Source organism: Lutjanus erythropterus, chromosome 4 (assembly GCF_056507025.1).
Source record: "Lutjanus erythropterus isolate fLutEry1 chromosome 4, fLutEry1.hap2, whole genome shotgun sequence".
In the NCBI taxonomy this organism is placed as follows: domain Eukaryota; kingdom Metazoa; phylum Chordata; class Actinopteri; order Lutjaniformes; family Lutjanidae; genus Lutjanus; species Lutjanus erythropterus.
Window position 1 is genome coordinate 35,640,221 of NC_139320.1, and position 17,104 is coordinate 35,657,324.

At 40.8% G+C, this 17,104-nt stretch overlaps 1 protein-coding gene across 8 annotated transcripts in view; it reads left to right on the top strand.

The window, feature by feature from the left end:
• Positions 1-8,540: 8,540 nt before the first annotated feature.
• Positions 8,541-17,104, top strand: part of LOC146328799 (muscleblind-like protein 1) — a 103,932-nt gene continuing 95,368 nt past the window's right edge. For 6 of the 8 annotated variants that reach the window (XM_084717810.1, XM_084717813.1, XM_084717814.1 and 3 more), the window contains exon 1: positions 15,489-15,644. The gene's annotated coding sequence lies outside the window, so the exon portion shown is untranslated. Of the gene's footprint in view, positions 8,659-8,796; positions 8,925-15,488; positions 15,645-17,104 lie in introns of those variants that run through there. The other 2 variants (XM_084717811.1, XM_084717812.1) reach the window with 2 other exon arrangements.

The window sequence follows — 17,104 nt, forward strand, 5'->3', positions numbered from 1 at the left end:
AGTTTTATTGCCTACGACTAACCAAATTACAACTGTTTTACAACATAAATGACATGTAACGTCATGTAAGTTGGTGATGATGATGATGATGTTGTCATGCAAGAGATGCCACTTCTGTCACCTGATTTACTTTGTAAAGCAGCTGCAGTTTGGTGGGGTCTCAGAAATGAAACAACTTAGAGTTAGGAAAAGACTGTGATTTGGGTTAAAATAACTATGTGTGTAATGTCACATCAGTTATGTTATGTTTGAAAAAGTATGTATGTGCATCTCTTTGACCAAAGCATTTCAGCTCTAACAGTGTCTAAACGCTCAAAACCTATAGTAAAACCAGCATTTCTGTTTTTCCAGTTATCCTTCTCCTTCTGCTTCTCTGTCTTAGCATCTGTTCTCTTTCTCCAGCACACTCTCCAATAATCATTATCTCCTTGTATCTTTCCCCCTTTTTCTCACATTTACACATCTTTCTGCTCACTGCCATGAGCCTGGAGATTGTCCTTATGAATATTTACCAACAGTAAGTTACCAAGGGCAATCTGCTGAGATTTGTTCACTCCCACCCTGTTTCATGTGTATGCATGCGTATGTCTGTGGGCTTTAGACCGCATCTGTGTGTGTGTGAGTGTGCGTGTGCATTATTTTTCAGTACAATGACTCTCCTCTAGGCAGGGTCAGGTTTTCGGATCAAACCCCAGAGTAACCTATGTAATCAGAAATGTTGACATCTCTCCCACGTACAGAGCCTGACCTACTGTAAATTCATATGCAAATTGTTTTAACATTTCATTATCTGTTTTTGTGGGTTTCATGGGTTTTCATGGACTTCTTTCTTTGCACAGTACAAGCACTTTACTCTGCATTGTTAGGTAACTGACTGTGTGTACAACACAGTCTGTGCGTTGTACTCTGGTTTAGCTGTAATCATACAGTAGGCTATATGTTACATTCTGCACTCCAGCTAGACACTGTTACAAACAGACAAGGTTGCAGCTACATTGCACCATTCTCCTCTGAATGGTGTTAACAAGGATTTTTTTTTTTATCCAACACTTTTCAACAATTCACATTATTGTCCCAACAAAGGAGTGGCATTCATCTGTGGAACGCAGTCAGGGGCAGCAGTGCTGAACTGGTTGTCAAGCTGACAGCCAGAGGACGGTAAGCATATTTGATTGAATGGTTTTTAACAAGAACAAATGGAGGTTATATGATGTCTATTGAATGCTCAGCTTTCTGATTGTATAGTTAACCTATTGTTGAGCTTGTAGCCTGTTAGTTACAGTGTTGTTTGCTGGTTTCTGTGTTCACTTATATGGGCTCTCCTCCTTCTCGGACTACACCTGGAAACCTATGACTAATGACTCATTTCTTCAAGACAAATTAGTAGCACTGGCTATTAGTATTAGTATTATATTAGTGAATAATTTTAGTGTTGGAGGGATACTCTTTCCATTTTTGATGGTTCCCAGTTATTTTTAAGGACTTGTATTGCACTTATTATAATTCACTTTAGACAAAAGCACTAGGTGAATTAACGTAACATATAATGGTCAGCCTTGGCATTTCATGGACATGGCATTTCAAAAGTGAGTGCTCATCTAAGGTACAATGATATTAGCTATTTCTGACTTGTATTAGCCTATTCCATAACCACAATAGTCTGAAAAATTGCCCATTGGACCAAAGGCCCATTAGGCTGAAAGTCTGTTGTCCCAAAACAAAATGCCCGTTGCTCTGCAGGCTTAAAATGTTGTTTGGTATAAGGCCAGAAATACTATCTATTAAGGGTAAAACCGTAAGACGTGGGCAGAGCTGGCAGTCACTGAATTAAAAACAGAGCAATAGACCATCATGGCAATGGGTGTGGGGTCACAGGCTGTTGGACAAAAGGGCTTTCGGTCCAATAGGACATTTTTTTTTTTTACTACTGAAGTTGAGGATTGATGGGCCGTTGTAACTATGGGTGTTTCCCCACTTTGAAGGTGTTACTGTTTTACTATTTGTTGATCTGCAGGGTTTGACACTAATCATGGCCCGATGGCCTGTGGCCACAAAAACTTAGTCTGTTGGCTCCTCTATGTAGGTGGCCCCCTATGGTCACAGAGTTTTATCCACATACTATGAGCCTTTGCTAACACAACGTTACAGTTTCACAAACACTCAGATTCCTTTGTGCCTGTTAGTTCAACATTCTACGAAAATAGAAAAGAGTAATCATTGCTGACTAGCTACCAATATGTCTGGGCTACTAGAGTTTGGGTTTACTGAGCTTACTCAAACTGCTAAAGCAACCCCTACAGAAGAATCAGAAACACAAAAGATGGATGATGAACAACAAAACCGCAGCAAAAATTTAGGAATGAATGGAAGCAGACAGTTAAGTGGCTAGAATCTGTCACATCTAAGGACATAATGTACTATGGTATGTGCCGACAGTTTCCTCAACTAGTCGAGAAGTCACTGGAAACAAGCCCCTCAGGAAACACCACATCACAATTCACTAGGAAAGTGGACATGAAGTGTTGCAGAAAGAAGGCGATGTTAACTTGTGTTAATTTGCCTTTTATGTATTGTTTTTTCACAACTTTACGTAACATGAGCCTTAATAAATGTACTTTGGCCACCAAATTTAGGAGCTTGATAGCCTGTGGGGCCAGCGCTTACAAACATAGGCATCTATCCCTGAACAGTATATTGTGACGTACCAAACTCTTGAGAGTTGTCGCTGTTTGTTTCCATGACTTACAGAGGCTGCATTTTGCATTTCATTGGTGTTGTGCGGTGGAAGTCTCTTAGCCTCAGACACCAACAACTTTTAATTTAAGGGTGACAACAACATGTTGGCATTCAAGCCTTAGCAGGAAACACATTACTGGATACTGTTTGCACAGGCCTCTCTTTAAAAGGTTATGGCAATTTTTTTTGCTTTACAGATTAAGCAAAATTATATGTTTTGTTAATATTTTTCCGCCTGCACCAAGCAAAGAGGTGATGTAACCTTGTTCAGGGCAATGATGAATTACTAATATTACTCTACGGCGGACTGTTGGGATGATACTGAGGGGACTGTTGATAGTCTGCATGTGAAGGAATATTAAAAAGAATTCAACACTGTCATGCTTGCCCATTCTGTTTGGTGTGAGCCTCTCTCTGCGGGAACAGACTGATTATAACAGAGACAGACATCCAACCCCTCACCCATCCTCGCTCCGTCTCTGATAGAGACGAGGGAAGATGTGTTTAAAAATAAATGGGTAAATATTATTTCCCTGTCAGATGCACCATTTGAAAAGCCTGTTCGAACTTAACATCAGCAACTGGAACTAAAGCCTCTAATACTGTAGTTCTGCTGTTTACAGATTATACGCAGGATGCCATGTTTCAAATGCATTGCTGTTCAGATGTTCATTGTAAAATATTTGTGATGTGGTACAACAAACTGAGTCTTAAACAATATTTTGTCCACAAGCCAAATGAGATGATAGACGTAACGTCAAGTGAACCTTTGAGACTTTTTGGAATATATATATGGATATGTGAGATCATGACCAGGAAGCTGACAGTATCCACAGCAGCAAAATATTCTCTCTGTTTTAACTTCCCTGTTACTTGACATATAAAACGATAAAATTGTAGCTGTTGCTGCAGAGGACAACTCAAATATTCTGTTATTTGCCGTTACAGTCTGCACCCTCTGATAGCTGAAAAGGGATCAAAATAAAAAATAAAAATCTAAACTTTGAAAAGATGTGTTTACATTATACCAAAAACTTTGTGTGGTTCTCCTCCATAATTGTGAATGTGGTGTTTTTCTGTGGGTAGCCATGTGGTAGGTTATTTGGATACATGCTCTGGCCAAAGTTAAAATTTGTTGAACTTTGACGTCCACCTGCTCTTTACAAGTGCAACCAATTGCTGAAGGCCACTGGTTGTGCTGAGAATAAACATGGAGGATAAAATATTACCTATACAATAACAAATCATCATATTTTTCCAAACAATATTTTTTTTACCAAGCAAAATAACAGCCTTAAAGCAAAATTATGTAAGAACTGGTCATTTTTGAGTGCCATTAACTTATACACAGTTGTCGTAAACATGGGCTGCTGCATATGTGCATTTGTTAAGATTACATTACTTATGGTCAAACATCAACAACTTTGCTAAGACAGTCAAACATCAATACAAGATATAGCAAGCCAGCTAATATTAATCACAAGTCCAACAGCAAGATGGCCAGCTCAGTTTGTATTGCAGCCTTTTATTTTGCAAAGATCTTGCCAACGATTAAAAACCAGTCCAACATTTAGTCTTGTCTGACCTCTTGCTCAGTCAGTCTCACCTTTACTCTACTTACTACCTCTGTCAGTGTCTTCTTCCATCTATTTGCCTCTGCCATGATGTCTGTAGAGGCTGCTGAGCCCAGTCTGTTGCCCCCTCGTCCAGCTCTGGTTTGAGTGCCATTTCCAGTGCTGCTCCTTGTTAGCTAGCTGCACGCTAAATGGACTAGCAAGCTGACGGCAGCTGCAATTAGCTGCATTAGATGCAGTTAGTGTTAAAGTTACTTAAGTAACTGTCCCTCAGGAAACTCCTAAGTCATGAGTTGTGGTAGACGAGCCACAGGACATTAGATGGAAAACCATTCTTTCTCTTAGTGAAAAGTGACATAGTGCCGTGACATAGTGCCGTAAAGCAGTGTTTCCCAACCCTGGTCCTCAAAGTGTAAAGTATTACACAGTTGAGGGTTTTCCCTGTCAACCAAAGTGCGAAAACAGGCTGCTGGAGCATAGAGTGGGAATTAAGTTGTTTTAAGGTAAAATACTTACATAGTGTTGATTTAATATCTCTGTAGTAATCAGGCATAGGGAATAATGGATCACATCCAGTAAGATTAAATAATTCAGATACAAAAAAGGTTGCTTTAGTCTGCTAGAGTTAAAAAATAAATCAGATTACAGATAGATTTATTAAAAATGATTACAATTTTAAAACACAGATCAACATACTACCATGCACAGTGTGTACACATTGCACAAGTTTCACAACACCACTCTAGTCTTAAATGAAATAGCTAATCTTACAGTTGACTGCTAATATTAGCTACACATACCAACTGCTAATGTTAGTTACACAGAAATCCAGTTAGGTAGCTAACATGTCAGTGCTACTACTACTAAATATTTTGGGACTATAGGTGGTAGTGCTGGTGAGCAGGATGGTGTGTGGTTAAAAACAGAAGCCGCTATCCATTTATGGCAGCTTACTTCAAGTTTGAGTGTGTAGACCTCCATTAAAGGTGCATAATTACCGCTATTAATCTAAACATGCATTTGCACACAACAAAGGAGGGAACAGCTGGACAAACAATTAATAAACTTCCAGTAAACAAAAAGACATTACATGAGACTAATAATTTTTTGTTATATTTCGTATCGAGGTAATCCAAAAGTAATAGAATGTTATCAAGTTACATTACTTTAATATTATGTCACAGAATGCATTTAGATAGCTAGCTAGCCAGCTAAAAGGATGGATGGATAGATAGATAGATATTCCTGTACACAGTGTCAGAAAGTGGCACAATGCCTAAAGTTCAGTGATTGTATCAAAAATCCAAACCCAGGTGAACAAAAGTCTGAGGGCAGTAATAATTACACCAGCAGTTCCACCACCATCATTATGCATAAACCTAATCAATGGTCATTGCGCTTAAGGGGAACTGCGATGTTGTTAATGAATAGTTCCAATGAGCAGTTAGCCCTGTGTGTGTGTGTGTGCATGTATTTGTGTGTGAGTGGTTAGTGTTAATGTCTCTAATGAATTAATGTGGCACACAGAGCCTGTGGACACCTGCTGTTGCCATTAGTCCCAAAGAGCAGACTAATCACCCCAGCTTTCAAATCTGAGGTTATTCGGTGTCCCTCAAACTTGAGGACCCTTCATTACACGGCACACATGAGTGTTTGGTGATAATACTTCTTTATTCAGATATATCCTTCCTCCAGGCAAGGTAACACATTCTTCTTTGGAGACCTAAATGACAAAGTAGAGCAGCAAGTATGAACTGGCAACCTGCACGGACAAACAGGCGCACGTACCCTCGCACATTCACACTTGTTACCATCTGTTGCCTCCCACCTCCTCTATACCTTACTTTGCTCCCTTTGCCAGGCTCGCTGATTAAATCATCCTCGCAAGAATTTCAACAATCAATGCTCAGTGAATCTCAGTTCCTACCTGTTCCCATGGCTACTAGAAAGACAGAGAACAGAACTGTGGGAGATGTAGTTTTTTTTTTTATTAACTGGTTCTTTCTTGCTCCAGTAGCAGGGTAGTATCGCTCATCTTGATCAGAGTATGAACATGTAATATGCATGTTGTAATGAGAGGAGTCTTGTGTGGTGAGGTTGGGAGCAGAAGCAAAGGGGAAGAGAGAGGGATGACAGCTGCGAGGTAAAAAACAGAGATGTTGAAAGATTGAGTGTTAGGGGTTACCAGTGCGATGGCTGCGCCGCAGGACTCAGCTGTGAACTGTTGATTTACAGGGCCTGAAGGACAGCCATGGCCTTCCACCCACTCTGTCGCCATGGGAGACGGTGGAGAGGAGGTCTCATCTCCTTTTCTTCCTTACCCTTATTCTGTCTCCTTTATAGCACTTATCCCTCTCTCTCCTTCCTCTATCTCTCTGTCTCTTTCTGCCTTCCTTTCTCGACAACCCATAGAGCTCTTATTATCGTTCTGAATCAGACCACTAAATAACAGTTAAAACCAACCTCCAGGAAGGTGAATAATGATGAAAATTGAAATAATTACACCAGTGGGCGCCGTCTGTCTTTCCACGTGTCTCTCTGCCTGCATGCACACGACCCATTCATTTCATTGGTCACTCCGGCTGTACTTCCCTTGTTGGTAATGTGACTGAAATGTGTGTTATCAAAAGGCTGCAGGCCTCAGAGCACTGGCAGTAGCAATGGAGAAAAAGGAAAGAAAACCACAAACAGGAACTATAGCCTGCTTCCAGGAACCACCACATCAACCCACACACTCAAACACACACACCAGGACAGACTTTTGTTACTATATTCATGAGGACTCATCGTTGACTTAATGCGTTCTCTAGCCCCTTACTATAAAGGCTGCAACTAACAAGTTTTTTAATTCTCGATTAATTTCTAGATTAATCAATTAGTTGTCTATAAAATGTCAAAAAATAGTGAAAAATCTTGATCAGTGCTTCCCAAAGCCTAAGGCAGCCTCCTTAAATGTCTTGTTTTCTGCACCTAACAGTTATTTTTTAACCAATTAATCTATCAAATGTTTTTTTCAATTAATGAATTAATCTAATGATTAATTTATTTGCCTTTATTTGATAGTGATAGTGGAAGATATGACAGGAAAGGGAGCAGAGAGAGGGGATGACATGCAGCAAATGGGCCTCAGGCAGGAGTCGAAATGGCAGCCACTCCAGAGGACCAGCAGCCTTGGTAGCTACCAGGTGAGCTACAAGGGTAACCTGAAATGACGTATTTAATGGCAGCACAAACCACCACTGTTTACAATGCTGCCTCTGCTTTTGCCTCTTCCTCAGTAGGTACAATATTACAACCTCCTCCAGCGATGGCATGTGTGTTTTTCACACTTCTCCTTTGGGGTAACTTTTGACTTTGAGCGGCGCCCCCTAGCGGATGTATTTACCTTACATCCGTACTGACGTAAAGGATGCAAAGAAGTATGCGGGCAGAGGCAGTTGTAGTGACACTGCAGACTGGAGTCTCTGTTAACATTGAAAAAAGAGAGAGAGAGATCTGTGCTATATATGCTTGTCTCCTCTTCATTGCACTGCTGGATGTGTTGTCTTTCTATGGAAGCCCATTACCGCTAATATGATGGAAAAAAAAGATTTCGTAAGTCATTAAACAAGCCCACACACACTTGAAAACGTGCACACAGAGATGCAAATGCATACACACAAACACTCTCTATTCGTGTCTGTCTGTATTCCCTCTGACTACACACCACCATCTCTTTATCTCAGAAGGCAGAAGCAACAGTTAGTGATCACATGACCAGAAGAGTCTCCTCATTTGTGTGTTAGCTGGTTAGCTAAAGCTCAAAGTGAATGTTAAATCGAAGAAGTAGAGGCGAGTAGGGTGTGTGTGGTTTGTGAAACATACTGTAGTTTTTTTTGTTCCACTCTATTTCACTATTTAAACAGAATACAGAGAGAGAGGGAGAGCCTGAAGAGCTACGAGAGCAAGAAAGAGAGAAGAGGAGGGGGGGATGCTGTTGCCAGGGCAACGGGAGCCGCGGTGGTTGTCATCATGAGGCTTCTTCTGCATTGTGTGTGTATGTGTGTGTGTGGACACAGCGCGTGTGTTTTCACCCTCCTCTCTCCAGACAGGAGGCGAGGACATCCCCCTCTAACACTGTGCCAACAGAGAGAGGGAGAGAGAGAGAGAGGGAGAGACACACACACACACACACACACACACACACACACACAGCAGAGATAGAGAGAGAGAACCCATAATGCACTGCACGCTGCAGGGCTGAAGTCGTGCAGATTCATCAGTTCCTGTTCCGAGGGATTGTGTGTGAGCGCACACACACTCATACACCCAGATCGAGAGCAGGAGAAACACACAGACAAGCAGGCAGGTAAGGCAGCTTCTCTCTCTGACCGTGCGGATGGATACCGGGTTTACAAGATGACGTGTTTATCCGTCTGTTGCTGCCTCTTGAGAGGAGGAGCGGGGAGAGTTGCTCTATAGAGACGACAGGGTGTCATTAATATTTGACATGTTATGATTCTGACAACTTCCCTGCCTGTTGCTAGTGATGGTCGCTGCTGTATTTTTTTTCTTACTTGGAGAGATGAGTTTTTCAAAGGAGGATGTGTCTTAGAGAGATTTGAAATAGCTGACGTGAGTGTGTTAGTTTTTATTCTGTCACCGAGTTTGTTTTTTGCATGTTTTTTTTCTCTTCCAGCTTGCAGATACTGTTTAACTGTAGCTAATTTGAATATTGGGATGGTTTTGCATGTCGGAGTGCTGCTGGTGAACACAGTGCAACTTTCAGGAATGGATAACTCACACTTTGTCATTCTGTAGACTGTTTACCTTTTTGTGTACATCAGGTACAGTCTAGTGTATGTATGTTATAGAGAAGATGAAAATGAATCAGAATCCTCGACAGCAATGTAGAAAGTTCTGTCTTAAAGGTTTAATTGCGAAACATCCGGTTAATGTTGCATGATTTCTTCTGATATGCTTCATACAACACTAAAGTATGGTGAATGATGTTATTTTGAATGTAAGGTTAATGTGCTATATGATCATTTTAATGATGAAAATCACTAATGAGGCATTTTTGGATTAAGTTTCCAAAGCTGTTTTTGATTGAAATTAAATATACATATATATATTGGTCCCATGATACTACAAATACTTAAATAAACAAAGCCTTTTTGTATGTTGTGACACTGGTGCAAGCTGATTGGCGGGTAAAACCGTGGCTTCTCCATTGTGGGTCATTTTGTGGTTTAACGGCCACTGAGGCTTGTGACCGTATCTGTTGCGCCAGAGAGACAGACAGCCTGGAAGGCACGATTGCAGCAGCACAGGGCAGGGACTCTTAAACTTTATTACCCTAGGATTCAAATGGGAAATATCAGTCCTCCACCCTGGGACCCCGTTGTGAAACTATGTTTCAACACTGTCATGTGGAGACACAACAAGAAAGGTCAGAATGAGTGATTTAGTGAGAGATGATGTGTGAGAATGATTTTCTAAACTGAACCTTTAGTCCAAAAGGAATTTAATTGTCAGTCATACATAGAGATCCCTGAAGAAAATAAGAAAACCTAAGTTATATTTTAAATAAAACAGAACTCAAGTTAATTTTGTTTATATTACCCATTATCACACAAATCTTGGTGGAGCTTTGAGACTGTTATACTTGTGTATCCTGCACCTTTTGACAGGCTTTATTATGTGGATGTGGGAAGCTGTTTATATGCAGAACACTGTAACAGACTATGCAAAGAGCTTTTGTGGCTTGGGATATAAAATGCAAAAAAGCCATAATGCAGATCAGACAAAAAAAAATCTTTTGAATATTCAGTTTGTCTCCATTTAGGTCTGACAGAGCAGCTCTTCCCCTGCAGAAATCCACCTGTCAAAACTCAAAATGGAGAAGCTCCTTTTTTTTTTCATTATGGCTCCTTTCATTAAGAGCACCCCCTTCACTATCTGTGTTGCCGCCTGATAGAATTATCCACCAGACACCTATGTGACAGTAGCATCTATATCCCTGCCTCCGCTCTGTAATAATTCAGCTTTGGTGTTCGGGACACTCCAAGCCGCCCGATAAAAGTATACAGCACATATATGTGTCTCTATACTGTAGTCCTCTTGAGTATAGAAGGTATTCTTGAGAGTGTGAGCTTTACGTGAAGCTGAGAGACGCTGTAAGTAAGGAAAAAAGGAAGGTGAAGGATGCATGTCTGTCTGAAGTTACAAGCTGAGGAATAACGGTGCTCAGGAGCTGGTGGAGACCAAACTAGAGGTAAAAGCACAGTGACTTTGACTTACATTTGCCAGGTCACCAGAAACATGACCCCAAATGATATGCTGGATATGTACATTGACAACTGTAAAGTAACTACCAATTCTTTTCACTCAAGTCTCAAGTCAAGAGTGACAACTCCCAAGTCAAGTATCAACCAAAACCAAGTCGTAAACAAGTCATAATGTGCTCTTCACCAGATGTAACGCCATTTTAATAACAGAGCCTCTACTTAGTCTTTCCGAGGGAAAATTAAAATGTTGAATGAAGTTGAAAGTTGTTGCATCTCTGGCTGTAATTTTTTGATGTGCAGTGAAATTTCTCTGTCTGTCTGTAGTTGATAATTGGAAGAATAGCAGTACATAGGAGGTGGTGGAGACCAAACCAGAGGCAAATGCACAGTGAATATTGAACTTGCAAGAAGTTGTCCAAGTGAACAAATATATGCTGGATGTGTTTGGTGACATTCTCACCATAACAACTTTATAAAGTAATTAGAATTAGTCTAAATGTGTTTGCAGCTCATTTCTGCTATAAATGTGAAGTACATTTTCCTCTTTTTGCTAATTTTTTTTGAAACATTTTAGTTTTAGTCATTTCTTTTGTGCAAGTCACAAGTAAATCTTAAGACTTTGCACTCTCAAGTCAAGATTGAGAAGTCCTAACAGAATCTAAGAGAAGAGTTTAGAATCATAAAGAAATCATAATGTGCTCTTCACCAAATTTAAGAACAGAGCCTCGATTTATTGATGTTTTGAAAAGTTAAAATGTGAATGTGAAATGCGAAAAGTTGGAAGTTGTTGCATCTACATCTGTCATTTTCAACACGGATTGACCACATCATAGTTCTCGAGTGTGTGTTTTAGATGAAGCCAAAAGATACTGCAAGTAAGTAAGAAAAAGAAAAGTGAATGTATGTCTGCCTTTAGTTACAAGTTGAAGAATAGCAGTGGCCATACCACAACTATTTCAGTGGTGTGTTTCAGTGTTTTCGAACAATGCTCATTCATATATATCCAATCACTGAGCTCTGTGTTGACGGATTCAAACTGTTTCCCCCTGCGGTCACATATTGGGGCTCCAGAATATGTTGGTACCAGAAAACAGAGCTGTTCAGACTAAGAAGAAGAAAGACGCAGAGGCTCTGCAAGGTCATGCCGTTTTAAGAGACTGAAATAGCTAGTGATGTTTGAAGATCATCTGTTTAATGATTTGACCTTAGACACTCAACAGTAGAATGAAGGTCTGTTACGAATGCTGACAATATCTCAGACGCACACCGGGTCGCCCTGCTGGATTTTCCATTCGCTAAGATCCTTGAGGTTCTCCAGTACATATTTGTTTGCTCTCAGTCCAGCTCTGGCTTTGCTTAGCAACATGGATCAAAGATGATATATGGATCCAGATCTCCTTGTCTCCAACTTTAACTCCTCCTGTCTTTGTTCTTTTTCTCAATTTTCCCTCCCTCACTCCTGTCTTTAATGATCTGGAACACAAGGGACACATGTTCATGGATCCATGGCCTCATTTTGATGATCAGAATGAGCGAGGCTGTGAGGGACACTGGCTTACGTTAGAAAAGCAGTGCCTCAAAAGTCCTTTTCGTTTTCTCCTCCGTATACAGACATCAGCAGAGCAGTGAGCAGGAACCTTAGTGTGCATTAAATTATCTGCAATTGCAGCAATTATCTAAGTCCAAAACCTTTCACTGTACCTTGTCTCTTCATCACTGTGTTGCTCCCTTTAGACTAGAAGCCTGCCAGTGTAAAGTATATATGCTCAAGTACTGTACTCAGGTATGATTCTGAAGTACTTGTTATTTCCATTTTATGCCACTTTGCACTTCTACTTCACTCTGTCTCAGGGGGAACAAACACTTGGCAGATTCATAATTTAAAACCTTTCAATGAGCATTTAAAATATAAGGCACTGTTATATGTTAAATTACAGAAACAGCATGTAATGTTTAAATTAGCACATTTGGGGCAGCTGCAACATTGAAATGCTGCTTACATGTACAAATAATACCACAGTAATATAATATAAAACATTCTGCCTCCAGAGTGAGCGACAACAACATTTAGGCTTTTTCCAGCTTTTTACTTACATCTGCACTAATAAATATTTTTTAAATTAACAGCAAGTCAAATGACTGTGTGTTATGTTAAACACAGGAAATTAACACCTGACTCTGCAATTCCCCACAACTCTACAGAGCGTTTTAGCAACCTTTAGCTCATTGTTTTGGTTCACTCCCATGGCTCTCATCACAGTCATTTCAGCTGCAACTGGCAGTTTTTCCCATGAAAAATCATCCAGCACCAAAGGGCAGACAAAGTTTGCAACTAGCTGGTGGACACTGTCAAGTATTTAGCAGCTAAGGAAGTAGATATTTTGCTTAGAAGCTGGTGGAGACCAAAACAGAGGTGAAAGCAGAGTGAATATTGGACCTACAACAACAGTGAAGTTGCACCATATCTGCTTAAAGTGTAAATTGGCAAGTTCGCTACAACAAGTTTATAAGCTGGCAGTATGTAGTGACTTACTGTTCTCAGTAGTTTGAAGTTGTTGCACTTCCATGTTTCATTTTTGAAATGCATGCAAATTTTGTATACTTGTTTAGTTTTTGTACATAAACAAAATTGTCTTTGATATCAATTTTCCCAACTGGAGCTCAGTAATTATAATAGTAGGTCTTCATGGTCCTCTCCTGAGACTTGATTAGATGCTGTCAAATTGGCTCAAACAAGTGGATCTGGGGAGTTGAGTGTTAATGTTAGTTTTTAGGAATGAAGGGAAACAAATTGACTTTTGGCACACTTTTTTTAATAGCAGACTTTTTAATGTTTGGACTTGAGGGGTAGTTATCTAGCATTTTAAGTCCAAAGGCTCAAGGCCAAGTGTAGTCATGACTTATTGGTGTCAGAGTCCAAGTGGAGTAGCGAATCATTTTTGATTTTGTCAAGTCAAATCTAAAATCATCACATTTGTTACTCGACTCTGAGGTCATGTGCACACCTCTGCATTCTGTTATTACTACTTGTACAAAGGTAAAGGATCTTCTATACAGCTATTTTTCGCAGTTGTAGAAGTTGTGTAGTGTACGTTTGAAAGTAGTGTCCATGAGCAAGATGCTAAATCTGTAGCTGGCATCTGTGCTCTAAGTAAGGAAAAGGAAAATAAATATTTCCTCACAGAGCATAGCACAATACTCTACAGACAAAGCTTTTTCCAGAGAAAGGTGCTAACCATGTCCTGTAGTTTTGGAGTCCATCTGTATTCCAGACAGTCACAATACAACATGTACACACACTTTGAGACACCGCATGCCGTTTCCAGTTCAGTTGGAGAGACAACTGCAGGGCCTTTTTTGGGCACAAGTCAGTGACTTGCCAGCTCTAAAATCGAAATTCCATATTAATGGCATCTGTAGTGCATCGCTTTGACTCTATGAACAAATTGATAAATATTTATAGAAGCTGGAGCTAAACATTAACACTTAGAGCAGCACAGATCCATCATAGGTGCTTTTCAGGGCAGGCTGCAGGCTGCTGTTCAATCAACACCTTTCCCTCACACACACATACGCACACACACACATGCACACACAAGCCAATACAGTGATAAATTCCAAACACCCTGATATATTGCAGCCACAAGTCAGCGATGTGGCTCTGAGTCACTTGGTAACACCCACCTGACACATACACACACACCTCCGCAAACACACAACACATGCTCGCATAGACACACATGCACCTGACGTAGTGTTTGATGGAGTTAGACACCATGGCAACAGAGCTGTGACTCTTGCTGTCCTGTGAGTGGACTGGAGCTGTGGAGGAGGGAGGAGAAAGCTACCAGCTAGCAGCACCGCTACTCAAGTGCAGCTATTATTATTCCCAATCTCTCTGTCTCTCTATTCTCTGCTTTTTCCTTTTTCTTTTGTCTTCAATACAACATGCCGCATTTCTTCCTCTTCTTTTTTTTTATTTATTTCAAGTGCAATATAAAGGCTGTAAGTTGAAAAGAATTGAACCGGGAGGAAGTCGAGGAGGTCAGCAGGCATGTATTTTTAAAGCCATCGATTGTGCAAAAACCTGACACATCATCAGAGGGAATCACGCCAATTCTATTGGACCACAACTAGACAGTGCTCCGGATGGCGTATTATTTGTTGACATATTATTTTTATCTCGCTCTACTTGCACTCTCACTCTCTGTTTCAATCACAACACAAAATGATTTAACTCCTCCTCTCTTTTTCTGCCTGTATTGAACCCTTTTTTTTGTTTTCTCTCTTTCTCTGTGTTCCTGTCAGTCATGTTTTATAAAGGTAGCAGCACAGATAAGGAGAGCAGAGGGAGGTGTCTGGGGGGGGGGGTGCAGGTGGACAGGTCTCACAAACAGCATCTGTATGAGATTTACTGCCTGCAGATACAGATGGTGGAGAGACTGCAAAGACGGAGAAGAGAGTGGAGGAGAAGGAGGGGAGGTGTTGGAACAGTACAGGTGAATTGCGTTTTTGGGCTCCGGTAGCATTTTCACGGTCTGATTGTCAGCATTTGTTAACATACACACATGCACGCGGGCGTACACACGCTCTCACGCAGTGTGAAATTGTGGGAACGTGGCTGTTGACAGTAGAAGTTTGTCTGAGTTAACTTCCCCCCCCCCACCTCTCCTCTTCCTCTCCTCCCTCTTTTGCATACGATCCAAGCGTGAGCTGTGAAAGGTGAACTCACAGCCCGCTGTGGATAAATTATGTGTGACATGTTTAGCTGTGCTGCCTTATATGGAGGCTGGTGTATCTGAATACAGTAGGGCTCTGCCAAGAGGGAAGGAGAGGAGGGAAGGAGTGAGGGGAGTGAAGGACAGGGAGGGAAGGAGGAAGAGGAGGAGGAGGAAGGAAAAGAGGCAGGGGAGGGAGAAAAGTGAAGGAAAAAGGAGGAGGAGGGAGGAGGAGGAGGGGGCAGTGACGGAGGGAGTGAAAGAGAGGAGTGCCGCGAAGCAAGCATGAGGTTTTCACTTTCCATTCTCCCCTCAGCAGCAGTCAGATGAGTCCTTGCAGAGATACAGTAAGTCTTTGCTGTTTACTCTGTGTGTGTGTGTGAGGTGTGTGTGTGTGTGTTTAGACTCAAGACTAAGTTGTCCCTGCTCACGTTTTCTGCTTTTTTTCTGCCGTTTTTTCATTTGGATTCTTTTTATTTACCATCTGAATGTTGAGACTTATGTGTTGATATGTGTTTGACTTGAGTTATATGTGTGTTTGTGTGTGTATGTGGGTGTGTGTGTGTGTTTGCACATATGCAGATGGCCAACGTGCTTCACTGCTAATGTGTGGTAGTTTGAGGCAAGACAGTTTTTAATGTGGAAAAGAGCTGAGCAGACAAAAGAATGGGTAATGTTACTGTTTAACGTTCCGCAGAGTAGTTAACACACACAGAAAAAACACACTCTCACGCACACGCACTGACACACATTCCCGTTTCTGGCAGACTATACACTCTGTCTCTCTGCTTCTCTGTTGGACTACACTGAATCCCTGTTGTGTGACTCCTACTGTTAACGCTAAAGCTAAATATGCAGTCACGCTTATGGATGAATGAATGAAAAAACACACACACACACACACAGACACACACACAGCAACTCACTCAGAAACACACACATGAACAGCCCTACACTCCTCCTGTATAATGACTGGACTACTGGTGTTTACACTACGGCTGCCCTCAGGAAATGATTACACTCCCGCGTTGGCCAGGCTGTCTGTACCAGGCTGACACACACACACACACACACACACACACACACACACACACACACACACACACACACACACACACACACTCACACACACACACACAATCATCAGAAATTAACCATAATGTGGATAGAATTGCTCATTATTCTTTAATAAACTTGAAATAAAGGCGCATGAATAAATAACAACCTGTATAAAGATGCTGTCATATTTCTGTCAGTGTTTCCCCCAAATACCTGAATTTATATGATGGATTTTTTATATTGTTATAGAGAAAATAACAGAATAAACAGAGAAAAACAGACAACTCAATTTGCAATTTTGGTCTAAGCAGGATTTTAGAACACTTGTTTGTTTTGCCTTTAAAGCTTAATTACTGAAATAGATTGAAAGTGTCAGAAATCAATTAGTTTTGGGGTCTAATAACTTTTTCAATTAATCTTCACAACATGTACAACTCATCTGGAACTTTACATACGGTCTGGACAGCGTTACTGTGTCGTACTGTGAGCCACTGTGATCAGAGTTTATGATGCCAGTTTTCCATGCACGGTGCAGGAAATTATGGGGATAGGTGTCACCTACTCGGATGACATGTTGGAGGTTCAACCAAACCGTAATGACTGCTGCTGCCTGTAGTTCCTCATCTAATAAACGTAAAGTAGCTTTATCTTTTTCTTTATATTTATTTTTTCTTTACTTTGTTTGTTTCTCACCATGCAATAATAATTCACTGGTGCAACACCAAAACCTGATTGATATTGGGTTTTT